The sequence below is a fragment of the Canis lupus genome, chromosome 2, assembly GCF_003254725.2.
Source record: "Canis lupus dingo isolate Sandy chromosome 2, ASM325472v2, whole genome shotgun sequence".
Taxonomy (NCBI): Eukaryota; Metazoa; Chordata; class Mammalia; order Carnivora; family Canidae; genus Canis; species Canis lupus.
In genome coordinates, this window is record NC_064244.1 from 58,085,962 (window position 1) to 58,101,835 (window position 15,874).

Genomic DNA, 15,874 nt, shown 5'->3' on the forward strand with positions numbered 1-15,874 from the left:
TCCTTTTCCTAGAGTTCAGGTCTCTTCTTTCCTAAAATTCTTCATCGATAGGGGAAACTGGGTGAAGGGTACAGGGTACTCTGTACTAACCTGGCATATTTTCTGTAAACCTAAAACTATTCTAAAATTAAAAGCTTATTTAAAAAATCTTCAACCCCAAATGCTCCTTTAGCTCCTGCTCTATTTACAAAGAGACAGCATCCTTTGTCACACCTCATCCATTCATCACCCACTATAATGTAATTTCTGCTTGCCCTCCCAATTACTGATTTCCTTTGTAGCCACCAATGACCTAAATACTAAGTCCAATGGACTTTCAACCCTTCCTCTCTCACAGCCTCTGATACCCTAACCATTCCTGAAGCACTCTCCCCTAACTTGAAGATACCGCCTTTTCCTGGTTCTCCTCCTGCTTTTCCAATTCTTCCCTCTCTCAAGCCTCCTCTGCTGTGGTTTCTACATCTACCCATCCTTTAAATGCCAACCTTCTATCCTTGAACCTCCTCTTCTCACGCTGCATATTTCTCTAGATAAGATCCACCTTTGGCCATGGCTTCAATTAGAATCCCTGCCAGTGGTTATCAATCTTTTGGATGGCCAAAGACCTCTATGAATCTAATGTTTATGTACATACGTGCACACAAAAGAACTACACATATATTTTTAAAGATGCACTGTCAGGAAGCTCATAGGACCCCTCCCCAGAAAGGCCACCCAAAGACCTCTGAGGACTTTCTGAGCCCAGGTGAGAATGCTGATTTATTAAAACAAAAATTTGGTAGAAACTATTCTATGTTCAGGCCAGCTCTCTCACCTGAGCTAGTATCTCCAACTGCCCCCCCTGACAACTGCAATTGGATGACCCATGGGTACATCAAACTACCTGTGTCCCAAACCAAACTCATCATTTCTCTCTCCTTTCAGCTGCCAACACCACCACTTCCTCCTCCTGGGTGCCCCGTCTCTTAGTAAAACTACTAGCATCCAGCATCTCAGCCAGAAACCACCCAGGAGTCACTTCAGAGGTCCCTTCCTTGGCTCCTGAACAACTAGCCAATTGCCATGTCTACCTCTCAAACCTTTTACAAAAGGGAATCCCCATCTCTCTTGCTTTCACTCTGACCCTCATGCTTTTCTCCTAACTACCTCAAAAGTCTAAGCCTTTGAGCTCCTCTAACTCACCCTCCCCTTGGCAAGAGGTCTTTCTGAAATGCTCCACTCCTTCAGTCCTACCAGGGACACCTTCCAGGTCCCCTCCAGGAGGAAGTGCCTGCGATTTGACACTGTCACTCTTACCATTCACATCTCTCAATATCCTCCCCTAAAGATACCCTAGTAAGTCTCTACTGCTAGGGGTGCTTTGCGCTGTTTCTTCTCTTTCTACTCCTGCACACGTAGCTGCACATTCTCCTATAACGCATCCCACACCTACACTGTCACACGGGGAACTCCCATATATCCTGCAAAGTCAGCTAGGGCAGTACTCCCCACCCCAAACCCTTCCCGTACTATTCTGAATCTTCTATTTCTGTTTTTCTCTGGTGGAATAGTTTTAATTATTTCTTCCTTATTCTTCCTTCTCTACACAGCAAACTCCTGTAAGTCACACTGCTCACCTCTAAATCCTCAGCAGCCAAGTTTAGCATTAAATAGGTACCAAATAAATATTTAATGAATTAAAGTGGCTTGTTCCCTGAATACACCTTGGGCCTCACCTCTGGGTCTTTGCTGACCTCTCCTCCGCCTTAGAACATCAGTATTTCCCTCTACCTTATTTTCTACTTCAGTCCATCAAGAAGCAGATTCAGAGCTCAGCTTCAGACTCAAATTCACCACTTCTCCAACTGTTCCCATCTTAGGGTCTTTGCACTTGCTATTCCCCTCCCATGAATGCTCTCACCCCAGCTATTCCCATAACTCGCTCTCTTATTTCAATCAGGTCCCAATTTAGATATACTTGTCCTCCTTTAAAAACAGCCCTGACACTACATCCTACATTTGTGTGTTCATTGTTGGTGGTGTCCTCCATAGGAACATTACTTAAATGAGGGCAGTCCTGTTTCATTCACCACTGTATTCCCAAGCCCGTAGCAGTTCCAGGAACATCCCTTTATTTTGTATTTATTGAGTACCTACTGTGTGCCAAGTCTAGGTGCTGAAGATCTATCAGGGAACAAAACATAAAAACCTCTCCCCGCTTCATATTCTGGAAGGGAAAGACAATACATGAGGCAAATAACTAAAATACAATTGCTAAGAAGAACTAAGGCAGTAAAGGAAAATAGGAACTGAGGAAAGCCTCACTAGGTGACCCCTAGAAATAAAACCCTGAAAAAAAGGAAGCAAACCACATGAGTATTGAACTGCAAGCACAAAAGCCCTGAGGCCAAAGCATGTCTGAGGCCATGGAAGGGGAGCGCAGCAGAAAATGAGAGTGGGAAAGTAATGGCAGGTCAGATTACGTAAAGCCTTAAGGCTCACTATAAGGTATTTGCCTTTAAATGAGATGGAAACCATTGTAGAGTTTTTGCGTAAAGGAGTGATATGATCTGACCTGTGTTTCAAAAGGATCCTTCTAGCTGCTGTGCTGAAAATAGGGCATGAATGCAAGGGCAGAAGCAAGGAGACCAGCTGGGAGACTATTTCAATAATCCAGGTGAGAGGTGGTTGTGACTTGGCCTAGGGTGGCAAGCACTGGATATGGAGAAAAAAAGAGAGCAGACAAGGGTGACTGCAAGGTTATTGGCTAGAGCCTTTTATATCACTCAGATAGAAAAAACACCAAGAAGAGCAGTTTGGGAGGTAAGATAGATGGAAAGCTTGCTAGGCCTATCTTGACATGTTCAGTCTGAGTTCCCTATCAACCATCTCAGTTGAGAGAGAAAACAGGCAGCTGGGTATAGGTCGAGGGAGAGGCCCATTCTGGAGATACAAATATAGGATCTGTTAGCCTAATATATCCGTATTTAAAACTATGAGCCTTGAATAACAATTCACCATGAATGAAAAATCAAAATGTCCAAAATACAAAGAACAGAGGAAAGAGAAATGCTATTACGTCCAAGGGCACCTTCTCAGGTTCCGGACAGAATACAAAAGGTGACCCCTACGCTTGCTGAAAGGCAAATTCGGCCAAAACAAAAACAAAAATCTCACAAGCGAGAGGGGCAAACCCATAGCAGCGAATGGGTGGTCAAACTTTGACCGAAGATCCTTGGGGTCCGCCCCGTAATTTTTTAAAGAGACTCCGCACACGGAGGCGTTGCCCCTGCAGCGGATGGGGTGCTGTGAGCCGCGAGAAGGTGCAGGCCACCTCCAGGTTCTAATCTCCAGCGTGTCCCCAGATGGGGAGTAGCATTCCCCTGATGGCGGTACAGGAAACAGGCCAAGGATTGAGCGAGGCTAACGGGGTCGTCACCGTCACCCCAAAGACCTCCGCCCTCGGAAGGCAGGGCGCGTCGCAGGAGACCGGCGGGAAGGCGGGGCGCTGCGGCGGGGCGCGGCGCCGATCCAGCCCCGGGTGGGCGGGGGCGGGGGCGTGGGCGTGGCGCGCCGCTGCAGAGCGCCCAAGTGCGGGGAAGAGGCCAGTCAGGAAGCCGAAGCCTCATGCTCGGAAAGAGGGCAGCAGGCACGCCCAGGGCGCAGCCCGGCGCTAGGATGGGGGGCTGTCGGACCGGGCGCGAGGTCGCCAGTGTCAGGCGTGCTGGGCTACCATGAGGCGAACGGGAAGCGCGGGCAGCATGGCTCCGAGCGTGGGCCCCGGGTTCAAGGACAAGCCGCCAAGTAGGAAGGACAGGGACAGCGACGGGGAGAGAGACGCCCTTACCTGACACTGCAGCCTTCTCAGCCGCCCTGGTCCCGGGTGGAGAACGCGGCCGCCGCTTCTCGCGCCGCTCGCCCGCACTTCCTGATTGGTCCAGGCCGGCCCTCCCAGAAGCCCTCGCGCGGCGCGCTGCCAAAAAAACTTTATGGAGACCCGCGGAGGAGAACAAGGACACGGGCGGGGCTGGGGGCGGGGCCTCCGGCGGAGCTGCCACGCCCCCTCGCCGGCGGCCACCGCCCTCACCCGTCCCTCGCGGCCAGAGGCGGCTCGGACCCGAGGAAGCGAGCGCGCAGCCCCGCGGGCCCATCCCTTGCCCGGTGCTGAGCGCCGTCCTAGCGCCAGGTACTCTTCGAGGCGCTGGGGGCACAGTGGCCACCGCGACAGACAAGATCCCCGCGAGCTGGTGGGAGAAACAGACTAGGATAAATAACTGCCAGTTTGTAAGGCGGGCTATGATGCAAAAAAAGCAGGATAATGGGACAAAGAATGCCTTTGTGGTCCCAAGGCCTCTCTGAGAGGGGCTGTCCGAGCGGAAACAATGATGAGAAAGGGTCAGTCTTGCAGAGCCTTGGCTGCAGAGCTTTCCAAGCAAAGGAACAGAGTGAAGGCTCCGTGGGTAAACAAGCTTGGCGTGTGGAGAATAGGAATGTAGGAATGTAAAATGGTACAGCCTCTTTGGAAAAGAGCATGGAGGCTCCTAAAAAATTAAAAATAGAATTTCCATACAATCCAGCAAGTCCACCTCTGGGTATATGCCCAAAAGAATTGAGGGTCTCACAAAGAGGTATGTGCACACCCATGTTCATAGCCGCATGATTCACAACAGTCAAAACGTGGAAGCAACCCAAGTGTCCATCCACAGGTGAATGGATAAGCAGGTGTGGTCTATACAGTGGAATGTTATTCATCCTTAAAAAGAAAGGAAATTCGGACATATTCTACAATGTGGATAAAACTTGAGGACATGCTAAGTGCAATAAGCCTGTCACATAAAGATTAATACTGTGGTTCTATTTACAGAGTACTTAGAGGAGCCAAAATTCTGGACAGAAGGCCGGTGGTTCCCAGGGGCTGGGATGAGGGAAGGAGAATCATGGGTTATTGTTTAAGGACTACAGTTGCAGTTTATAAAATGAAGAGTTATGGAGATGGATGGTGGTATGGTGGCACATTATAAAAATATTTAATATCCCTGAGCTGTACACTTGAAAATGGTTAAGATGGTATATTTTATATTATGTGTATCTTAATACAAGAGTAAAGTTTTTTGGGATCCCTGGGTGGCTCAGCGATGTAGCGCCTGCCTTTGGCCCAGGGCGCGGTCCTGGAGTCCCGGGATCGAGTGCCACGTCGGGCTCCCAGCATGGAGCCTGCTTCTCCCTCCTCCCGTGTCTCTGCCCCTCTCTCTCTCTCTCTCTATGTCTATAAATAAATAAATCTTTAAAAAAAAAAGTAAAGTTTTTTAAAAGATTGTGGAGCAACTTGGACCATCGTATACTGTTGAGAGGGTTGGAAAAAGGGACAACCTTTTTGGAAAACTGGCAAAATATATGAAAGCTAAATGTACACATACTCTATGACCCAACAATTCTACATGTGTGTGCATATGTGTGTGTGTGTGTGTCTGATCTCTCTCTCTCTATTCCCAGCATAAATGTGTACATTTTTTTTCACCAAAAGCCAAGTACAACAACATTCATAGCACCCTAATCCAAAAGTGGAAACAACCCAAATGTCCATTAATGGAAGAATGGATAAATAAATGATGGTACGGGCATATAGCAAAATACTACAGTAGCTAAGAGAATGAACCACACCCACAAACAACAACATGAATGAATCTCACAGACTTAATGGTAAGCAAAGGAAGCCAGATCCAAAAGTAGGACTCCATTTATATAAAGTTCAAATCAGGCAAAACTAACTTATGGTGACAGATGTCAGAATAGTGGTGATTTTGAAGGGCGGAAAGGCTGTTGACTGGGAAGGGAAATGAGAGAATCTTCTGAGGTCTGTTAATGTTCTGTTTCTTAATCTGGGTGCTGAGTGCATGGATGTATTCACTTTTTAAAAATTCATTGAGCTGCACATTTAAGATTTGTGCACTTTGCCACACATATATTATTCATTACACTACAATAAAAAGTAAAAAATAAAGTGAAATATTCTCTGTGCTGTGGAATGTTAAATGTTTTGCTATCCAGAATTCATAGCACTTCCCTCTCCCAACTGTTTGCAGTCTGGAACCTTGTTTTATTTCTTTGGTCTTCCCCACAATCCCCAGCATGTGGTACTGGGAAGGAAGGCAAGAAATATTTCTTAAATCACAGACAAAATCCAGCATCATGATCACCCCTTATCCTGAACTGAGCTGTCAGAGATGGGTTTTGGTGGGTGGCAGCAAATTACATAAAGCTTCTCGAACTGTGGCTGAGTGATCAGCAATATTCTTTATAAGTCATTAAAATCTTAAAAGGGAAGCTTCTTACCATGCACCTCAGATGAGTTTTTAAGATTTGTGCACTTTACTAGATGAAATTATTTCTCAATAAAAAGATCAATATGCTTCAAATTAAAGAAAAAAAAAATGATTCACATCTAGTATTGCACTTGAACCTTGCAATAACCCAGTGTTGAGCAGAGCAGGGCTGATCGCCATCATGTATTCTGTGGGGAATCTAAACTCCAGGAAGATTAAATGACTTATCCAAGCTTACATAGGGAAGTAGTGTCAGACCAGAGCCTATACTCTCTAGTCTGGAGGTGTCAAGGCCAGTGTTTCCTAGTCCAAGAAAGCCTCAGAGGTGAGCTAAGAAGCCCTTATAAACCATAATAATAAGAGCTATCCAGTGAAGTCCTTAAATGGACTTTACTACCGACTTCCTGAATTGGGATTGAAACAAATACCACATTTCTCATTAACCAGCAACAGCTAATTATCAGATGACATCGTGAAGGTGGTAGGATTTATTAAACATCTGGTTGTTTTATTTGTTATTAAACATACTGACTGTTGAGTGAAAAAAAAAACCATCCTACATGTCTCTGCATTGCTGCTGTTTTAAAACAGCTTTGCTGACATCTATCAACTTTGTTTATGTCAAATTGTGCAATTTGTCACTGATGCCGCATTTGCCAAAAGAAAAGTGAATTTGATTGACAAGGCCCCAGGGCTTCTCTGTCTTCCTTTTCAACATTCCAGATGTTTTTTGTTTTTCTTTTTTTTAAGTTGGATCCACCCCCAGGAAGGCTCATCTACCGCTGAAAAACACCAAAGGAGCTTGAGGAATGTGGTTTCAGTTTTTGTAAAAACTTTGCCTCCAAGAGACATCTTTGCCTCCATCTTCTTGATTGGTTCAAATTACCCTCCATTTTCAATTGCTGCCTTTCAATGGAGCCATCTGTTTCAAGGCCCATCTGTCAGGGGCTCTGTTGTAGTTGATTATTAGATGTGTTTGCAGCTGGAGGGGTGGGGGCCGGGGGGGGGGGTGGAGGGCGGGGAGACTTAAGTCACAAAAGAAAAGTGTCTCCAAGAATGAAAGTAGAAAACAGAAGCAGACTTCTAGCTATTCCCACTCTTAGAAAACAGAAGACTTCATCCTTCCCTTCAAACCCAGGAGAAAATTAATATTAGCAAACAAACATGGTGAATGATAGCAAACGGGGGTAGCTTTGGGGCTTTCCACCATTCGTTCTCCCTTCTTTAGTAACCACACCCAGGGGGTGTCTGGATGGCTCAGTGGTTGAGCATCTGCCTTTGGCTCAGGTCGTGATCCTGGGGTCCTGGGATTGAGTCCCGCATCCGGCTCCCCTCAGGATTGAGTCCTGCATCGGGCTCCCCTCAGGGAGCCTGCTTCTCCCTCTGCCTGTGTCTCTGTCTTTCTTTGTCTCTCATGAATAAATGAATAAAGTCTTTAAAAAATTTTAAAAAGTAACCATACCCAAGAACACCGCAATTTACTTTGGGGGATTACCTGTTTCGCATTGTGGGTATTCTTGCAGGGACAATAATAATCTACCATGAAGGATTGTTTTAAGTATTAAAGTAGTGAATATATGTTAAAGCTTTAGAGCAGAGTTTTGAGCATAGCAGGTGCCCTATATTTCTGGTGAGGCCTCAATACTCTAGAATTTTCTTTAAAAGATTTTATTTATTTGACAGAGAGATAGAGAAAGCACAAGTGGGGGAGTGGCAGAGGAAGAGGGAGACGCAGATTCTCCACTGAGCAAGGAGCCCAGTGTGGGGCTAGATCCCAGGACTCTGGGAACATGACCTGAGTTAGCAGACGCTTCACTGACTGAGCCCCCCAGGCACCCCCACAATCCTCTAGAATTGAGTGGAGTCTTCTCTGGCCCACCAGGACACAAATACTTGGCCGGGGCGTAGCACACCAGGACATTGCAGTTGTCCAAAACTCTCACCAGATTGGAAGCCCTGGAGGGCAGTGCAGGGCAGGGCACCTTTGCATCCCAGGAGGCCCTCAGTGAATAATGCTAATTGAGAAGGATCCCACATGACCTACCTGCCAGGGGCCTCTCAAAATGGAGGCTCCAGCCCCACCCCCCCCAAGTAATCAACTATGCTTGAAGGCAGGCGCTGAATTTCTCAAATAGAATTGGCACCTCCAGCATTTGACCCAAATGGGGACTAACAGTTAGTGTGTGTGGCATTGTGCGGTGGGGCCAGCCCTGTGTGTGGTCTCACTGGTCAGCCAGTTCAGCGGTTCTGTAACATTGCTGGACACTGGAAGCATTTGTCTGGTCAAACCTTGTCTAATCTTTTTTTTTTTTTTTTAAGATACACCATACTTTACTTATTTATTCATGAGAGACACAGAGAGAGAGAGGCAGAGACACAGGCAGAGGGAGAAGTGGGCTCCCTGCGGGGAGCCAAATGCAGGACCCTGGGATCATGCCCGGAGCCAAAGGCAGACGCTCAACCACTGAGCCACCCAGGCGTCCCAAACCTTGTCTAGTCTTGAGAGATAAAACTGCTAAATACTGGCCACCCAGCAGACCTCAGACTATAGTGGGCCAATGCCAGAGTTCACCTTTGTGAAAACTATCCCATTCATATTCACCAGGCTGCGGCCCCTGGCTGATGGCTATCTTAGATGTCTTTTATTTTTATTTTTTTAAAGATCTTATGTATTTATTCATGAGAGAGAGACACAGCGAGAGGCAGAGGCATAGGCAGAGGGAGAAGCAGGCTCCCTGCAGGGAGCCCAATGTGGGACTCGATCCCAGGACCCTGGGATCATGCCCTGAGCCAAAGGCAGACAGACACTCAGGCACTGAGCCATCCAGGTGCCCCATTAGATGTCTCATTTAGAAGTAAAAAAATTAAAAATCATCCTTAGAAAGTCAAGGAAGAGGGCACTCAGATATTTATCCATCTGGGTGATAATTTTTCACTGGAAAAATACGTTTGCCTTTTTGATCCATGTCTTCACAGAATTTTTGTTTTTATGATGCATTTGATTTTGTATTATGAGAAGTCTGATCTTCAGTTTCATGGTTCAGCTTAAACGGGAAGATCTGAAAGGGAGAGTTGTTATCCAATATGGTCCCGATTTTTATTTTTAGTTGTTTTTTTAAAGATTTTATTTATTTATTTTAGAGGGAGAGAGAGAGTGCATGCGAGCAAGCAAGAAAAGGGCGAGAAGCAGAGGAAGAGGGAAAGAAAATCTCAGACTCTACTCTGACTATGGAGCCCAACAGGGGGCTTGATCCCATGACCCTGAGATCATGACCTGAACCAAAATCAAGAGTTGGACGCTTAATCAACTGAGCCACCCAGGTGCCCTGGTCCTGATTTTGAAAATTATCAATTTCTTTGGGGTTTTTGTACTATCTATCCTGGCAAGAAACAGCTTTTCTGGTTTTTTTTTCCTAAAATTCATTACTGCAAATAAAATTAAAATATGTTCACTTCAATGCAAGGCCTTGTATAGAATGAGCACTTAATAAATGTGTCAAATGAATGGAAGAAAGTAAAGAACCTGAGAACAGAAATAAATTCTGGGTTGTAAGTGTGAATGGGCTTGACTTATCCCATTGGTGCATTTTGCCATCTGGCAACATTTAGGGAGAGTCTATTGCCATTTTTTTAAAAAGATTTAATTTATTTTTTTATGAGAGACACAGAGAGAGAGGCAGAGACACAGGCAGAAGGAGAAGCAGGCTCCATGCAGGGAGCCCAATGTGGGACTCAATCCTGGTACTCCAGGATCACACCCTGGGCCGAAGGCAGACGCTCAACCATTGAGCCACCCAGGCATCCCATCTATTGCCATTTACTTTGGCAAAGAAGGCTCTTTGCTCTCTGCCTTCCATTCAGCAAATTGGGAGCATGGGTGTTTGAGCAACCAGAGCTGCTCCTTCCTGGATTGCTGGATCGGGGCTGCTTTATCTCTAGCTAGCGAATAATCTTAGCACCATACTTTACACCCAGAAGGGTGCATAATTAGAATATATTGAATTAACAGTTTCTCACTTCTCAGGGACAAGGAACACTGGAGAACCCTATTATAATAAAGGGAAAGTTAAGGAGAAGGAACTCCATATGCCAAAAACTTTATTTATGCTGTTTAATTTAATCCTGCCAAGAACCCTTTCAAAGCATCCCATGTTTCAGAGGAGGAAAGGAGGCTGAGTGGAAGAAGTTGCCCAAGGTCACATGGCTAAGGAACCACAAAAGGATTTGAAACCCAGGCTGGTCTAATGTTGCAGCCCTGGGTCTTGCCATCATACTATTTTCTTTTTAAAACTGATTTTGGGGAATGAGCGTCTGCTGTTTAGAGAGGCGTTGAGCAGCACACCCCAGAGCAGGGCCTCGGGTGAGGCTAGAGAGGCAATGGGGGTCATGTCTCTCCCCAGTTCTGGCCCTGGCACATCCTACTGTGAATGAGGGAACCGGATTTCATCTTTTTTTTGTTTTTTTAAGATTTTATTTATTCATAGAGACACAGCTAGAGAGAGAGGCAGAGGGAGAAGCAGGCACCATGCAGGGAGCCCGACGTGGGACTCGATCCCAGGTCTCCAGGATCACACCCTGGGCTGCAGGCAGCACTAAACCGCTGCGCCACTGGGGCTGCCCCGGATTTCATCTTTATCCCCTGAGGCACTACATTTCCAGGCCTCATTGTACCATTGTGGTTCCCAGATATTTCTGTTGTGCCCTGGGGAAAAAGTCAGAGGATCCAAATTCTACCCATGGCCTGTTTGGGAAAGGGGGCAAGACATTTTGCCTTCTGAATCTCAGCCCCTATCATGTGTCAGGGGGAGTCAGTAATGCTTATCCAGATCCAGCCCACCTGGCAGGACTCCAAGAGGAAACGTGTACGGGCTGTAGGAATGTTTCAGAGAAATTACTTGGTGTCTGGCTTTGGTTTTGGTTTAGCTTTGTGTTGCCTTTTTTTATGGTGGGGGGTGGGGGTGTCACAACCATTAATCAAAGAATGAAAAGTTGACTTTCTTCACCCCCCCCTCCAGGAAAGCAGCCAAGTGTTAGTATTTGATTCAACTGCATAAAACCAACCAAAAATAATAACAACAACACCAGCACCTATTGGCTTAAACGAGATGAAACATCATTTCTCTATCACTTAAGAGAAGTCTGAAGAGATGCCATGCAGATGAGATGGTGGCTCCTGAATCATCAAAGACCTAGGGCCTTCTACATTCTTGCTCCAAAATCCTTAGCATCCTGCCTCACTGCCCAAAATGTTTGCTTAAGCTCTAGCTCTTATGCCCAGGTTCTAGCCAGCAGGAAGAAGAACAGAAAGAAACCTGAAGGAGCACCTCATCCCTTTTAAGAATACATTTCTAAAGTGTTTTTTTAAAGATTTATTTATTTATTTATCTATTTGTTTTTAAAGATTTTATTTATTTATTCATGAGAGACACAAGGAGAGAGGCAGAGACATAGACAGAGGGAGAGGCAGGCTCCTCACAGGAAGCCCAACGTGGGACTCGATCCCGGGACCGGAATCACACCCTGAGCCAAAGGCAAACGCTCAACCACTGAACCACCCAGGCATCCCAAGATTGATTGATTGATTAATTGATTGATTTGAGAGGAGCGGAGGAGGGTCAGAGGGAAAGGGAGAGAATTCTCAAGTAGGCTCCCCACTGAGCACAGATTCCCAATGCAGGGCTTGATGCCAGGACCCTGAGTTCATGACCCAAGCGAAAATCAAGAGTCAAACACTTGACCAACTTCACCACCCAGGCGCCTCTCTGAAGTTTTATATCCGCTTCCATATACTAGTTATTGGACAAAATTTAGTCACGTTGGCTACCCGTGGTTGCAAGATAAGTTGGGAATGTCTTAACTGGAGGTACATGTTTCAAATACTTGAATCCCTATTACTAAAAAGAAATGGGTATGGATATTGGGGAAAACCCATTGTTTCTGACCCATCTCATCATGGATCCTGAAGTTCTGGGTTCCTTGTTCCGTGTGTCAGGTTGTGTGTGTGTGTGTGTGTGTGTGTGTGTGTGTGTCTATGCATGCGTGTATTAGAGGAATGGTGCCTGAGGGGAGAAAATACCCAACAATGCACCATTATTTGTTAAAAATATGGTCAACAGGCAATGATTCTTAGACAGAAAACTAGCCCTAATCAAAAGGAACAAGACAGCCAACTGGTTTTCATCAATAATTAAAATTTCCGATCATCAAAAGATACCATTAAGAAAATGAAAAGGCAAGCCACAGACTGAAAGGAAATTTTTCTAGTACCTGTATGAGACAGAGGACACATATCAAGAATACATAAAGAACTTCTGCAAGTTAATAATAAAAAGACAATCCAATTTTTAAAAATGGTCAAATTTTAAAACATAGGCACTTCATGACATACCAATAAACACATTAAAAAAAAAAACAAAAAACAGTCAACCTTGTTAGTCACCAGAGAACTCTAAATTAAAACCGCAATGAGATACTACTTCACACCCACTCAAATGGCTACAATTTAAAAGCCTGACAACACCCAGTGCTGGCAAGAATGTGAAGCAACTAGAACTCTCATATTTGGCTGGTGAGAGTACAAAATGCTACAACCACTTTGGAAAACAGTTTGGCAGACTCGAATAAAGGCCTAGCGATCCTACCGCTAGGTTTCTACCAGGGAGAGATGCAAGCATATGTCCACACAACGCCTTGTACAAGAATGCTCATAGCAGCTTTCTTCGTAACAGCCCCAAACTAGAAACAAGTGTCTATCAAAGAACAGACAAGGAAATGGTGGGGCATGCACACAGTAGAATAGTACTCAGAGATAAAAAGGAACAAACTAGTGATACATGCAACAATATGGATGAACTACAAACACTGGGCTGAGAAAAAAAGAAGCCAGAAGAAGTACATAGCATACGATGCCACCTATTTGAAGTTCATAAAGCAGACAAAACCAATATGGGGTAGAAATTGGAATAGTGGGTGGGAGAGGCAGTGTATTATAAGAGCAAGATGGGAACTGTGGAGGGATGGCCATGTTCTGTCTTGACTGGGGTATGAGATACATGGGGGTCAGGACTCATCGAGCTGCACAGTTAAGATTTGTGCCTTTTGCTGAACGTGAGTGTAATTTTATCTCAAAAACTGTGGATGCCTGGGTGGCTCAGTGGTTAAGCGTCTGCCTTCAGCTCAGGGCATGGTCCTGGGGTCTCAGGATCGAGTCCCACATCAGGCTCCCCATAGGGAGCCTGCTTCTCCCTCTGCCTGTGTCTCTGCATCTCTCTGTGTGTTTCTCATGAATAAATCTTTTAAAAAAGAAAGAAAACTGTGTGTCTGTGTGTGTTCATGTGTATGAATTGCCATCCCTGACCTCAGAGATTCTGATTCATGGGAGTCAGGGAATTGACATTTCCTGGCCTAGAAATTGGCCTTGGTAACACTTTCCCACCTCAGGGTCTCCCAGTGCAGGTGGACAGGACAGAGGTGATTGTTGGAACTGGGGAGGGAGGAGTGGCTCTGAAGGGAGTGGCCTCCTGAGATCCAAAGGACAACAAAGTGGTGGCAGGATGCCGGGGAAGGAGCCTAGGTCCACTACATGCAGTACCCTAGAAGGGGTCCCTCCCGTGGAAGTGGCACAAGGATGCTTGGGACTCTGGTACCTCCTGCTGGGGCTCTGGGGGACCTGGCAGGGACCATGGTGGAGGCCTGTGGTCATGCTGAGCATGGCTGTGAGAGCATCTCTAACTGCCTAGAGCAGCTCTAACAGCCCATGGAAGCACATCCTTGGGAGTGACCTTGTGTCACATGGTGACATCATGTCTGGGGCTAACAATCACAATAATACCTAACATTTTTTGAGCACTTTATCACTGCTAAGAGCTCTATATGTATTTATTTGTTTCACTATTCTCATTTTATAGATGAGAAGACTGAGACCCCTGAGGGGTGGAGGGAGTTTTAGCAACTTCCCAAGCTCACACAGCTGGTACTGGGACCAGGATTTGAACACAGACGGTCCAGTTCCAGGGCTCATATCCTTACCCTCAATGCTGGTCTTGTTCCTCCACGGCCTCCACCCATCGTTGCTTTCCTGGATATCACACCAATTGCTCTAGGGAGAGGTAGGGAATGAAGCCTCAAAAGACAATCGAAAAGAAAAAAGATGATTTGAGGTTAGACTTCTCAAAGCCTTCATGAGTGGGAAGCCTTAACCCCCTGCAGGGCCACCCCTGCAAATGAGTAAAGGAGGCAGGCATGAGGCCCCAGGGAGTAATGGGGGCAGTGGCATGCACACTTCAAAGGTGGTAGCCATTACTGAGATAGTCCCATTGAAACCACGCAGGAACACTGGTCTGATGCTCCTGGAGACTCAGATTTTTAAAGATTTTTGATTTTTAAGGTCCATTTCCCAATCAAATGAAATGTGTGTGGATACAATGCAGCTCAGAGGTAGCAGCTGCAATGTCTGCTTCCCTCTGCATCCTGTCTCTTATGCAGCAGGATGGACAGCAGGCCAGTGTCCTTCAGAAGGTCAGGCCTCAGTCTTCCAAAGATGAAGATATTTAATCCCTTAAGAGCCCACCCTCACCTGCATATGGAACCTGATCTTTGTGAGTCAGCCAGGAGAGTCCCATGCTACCATCCTGTGTGTACCTATCTTCCTGCAAACAGTAGCTTCATCTCAGAACCTCACTATCCATCCCTCTCAGAGGCTCCTTTGCCCCCTGCCAGCCTTTTCCAAAGGCCCATAAATCTGCCAAAGCTTAGGATAATCTTGCCTCTGCTTTCCCCTTTGCCCCCATCCCCCACAGCCTCCTGCAGCTCTTTGACTGATTTTTTTGTTTATGTCTTAAATTCTATTTGAGCCATCATGTGGCCCAATCTTTCATCTCGTTCCATATCTAGCCGCAGCCTGAGCTTGGGCGTTTGTGGGCTTTGCAGCCAGATATGAAAAGAGGAGAGATTCATTTCCTGCCTCCCGCCTCTCCAACCCCAAATCTTCCAGTTTAATCCAAGAACTCTGAAGATTTGCTTTAAGCCCACATATGCTTATTATGAAACCTCACTCATCAATAGGTATCAACAAGGGTCTCGGGATGCAGCATGTGGGTGTTTGGGCGTTCCACACCCCCTCACAGGCTGTCACTCTCCCCTACCTGACCCTGTGACCTCTGCCTCCCCCTAAAATGCCTGGGAGGTACATCCCAATCCCTTGACAGCCAGGGTCTGATAAATGTAAGGAAGCAAAAGCTCACCTCCCTGCCCATAGCAGGATAAATTGGTGGTATGAGTTTTACCCCAGAGCACCCGGGTGGGAAAGGTCAGGCTAGACTAAAGTGTCCCTGACTATACTTCCTTGCTCAGCCCTTCCCTTCTCTTCTCTTCCCTTCCCTTCCCTTCCCTATTCTGCTTTCCTCCATCCTTCGAGAAGTCACATGCACAGAATCCTTGTCTCCAGCTCTGCATCTGAGAAACCCGTGGGCAGAAGAGGATCAGTGCTAGGCTAAGCAAGGAGCGGGGCAATACCTAAAACAGAATGGCAAAACATTCCTTTATTCTATCATTAAATGTGAGACTTTTTTAAA

The 15,874-nt window shown here is 46.1% G+C and overlaps 1 protein-coding gene across 1 annotated transcript in view; it reads right to left on the reverse strand.

Annotated features, from left to right (window-relative positions):
• NUP93 (nucleoporin 93) overlaps positions 1-3,983 on the reverse strand; it is a 108,455-nt gene extending 104,472 nt beyond the window's left edge. The window contains exon 1 of the mRNA XM_025446941.3: positions 3,827-3,983. The gene's annotated coding sequence lies outside the window, so the exon portion shown is untranslated. The remainder of the gene's footprint in view (positions 1-3,826) is intronic.
• Positions 3,984-15,874: the final 11,891 nt, after the last annotated feature.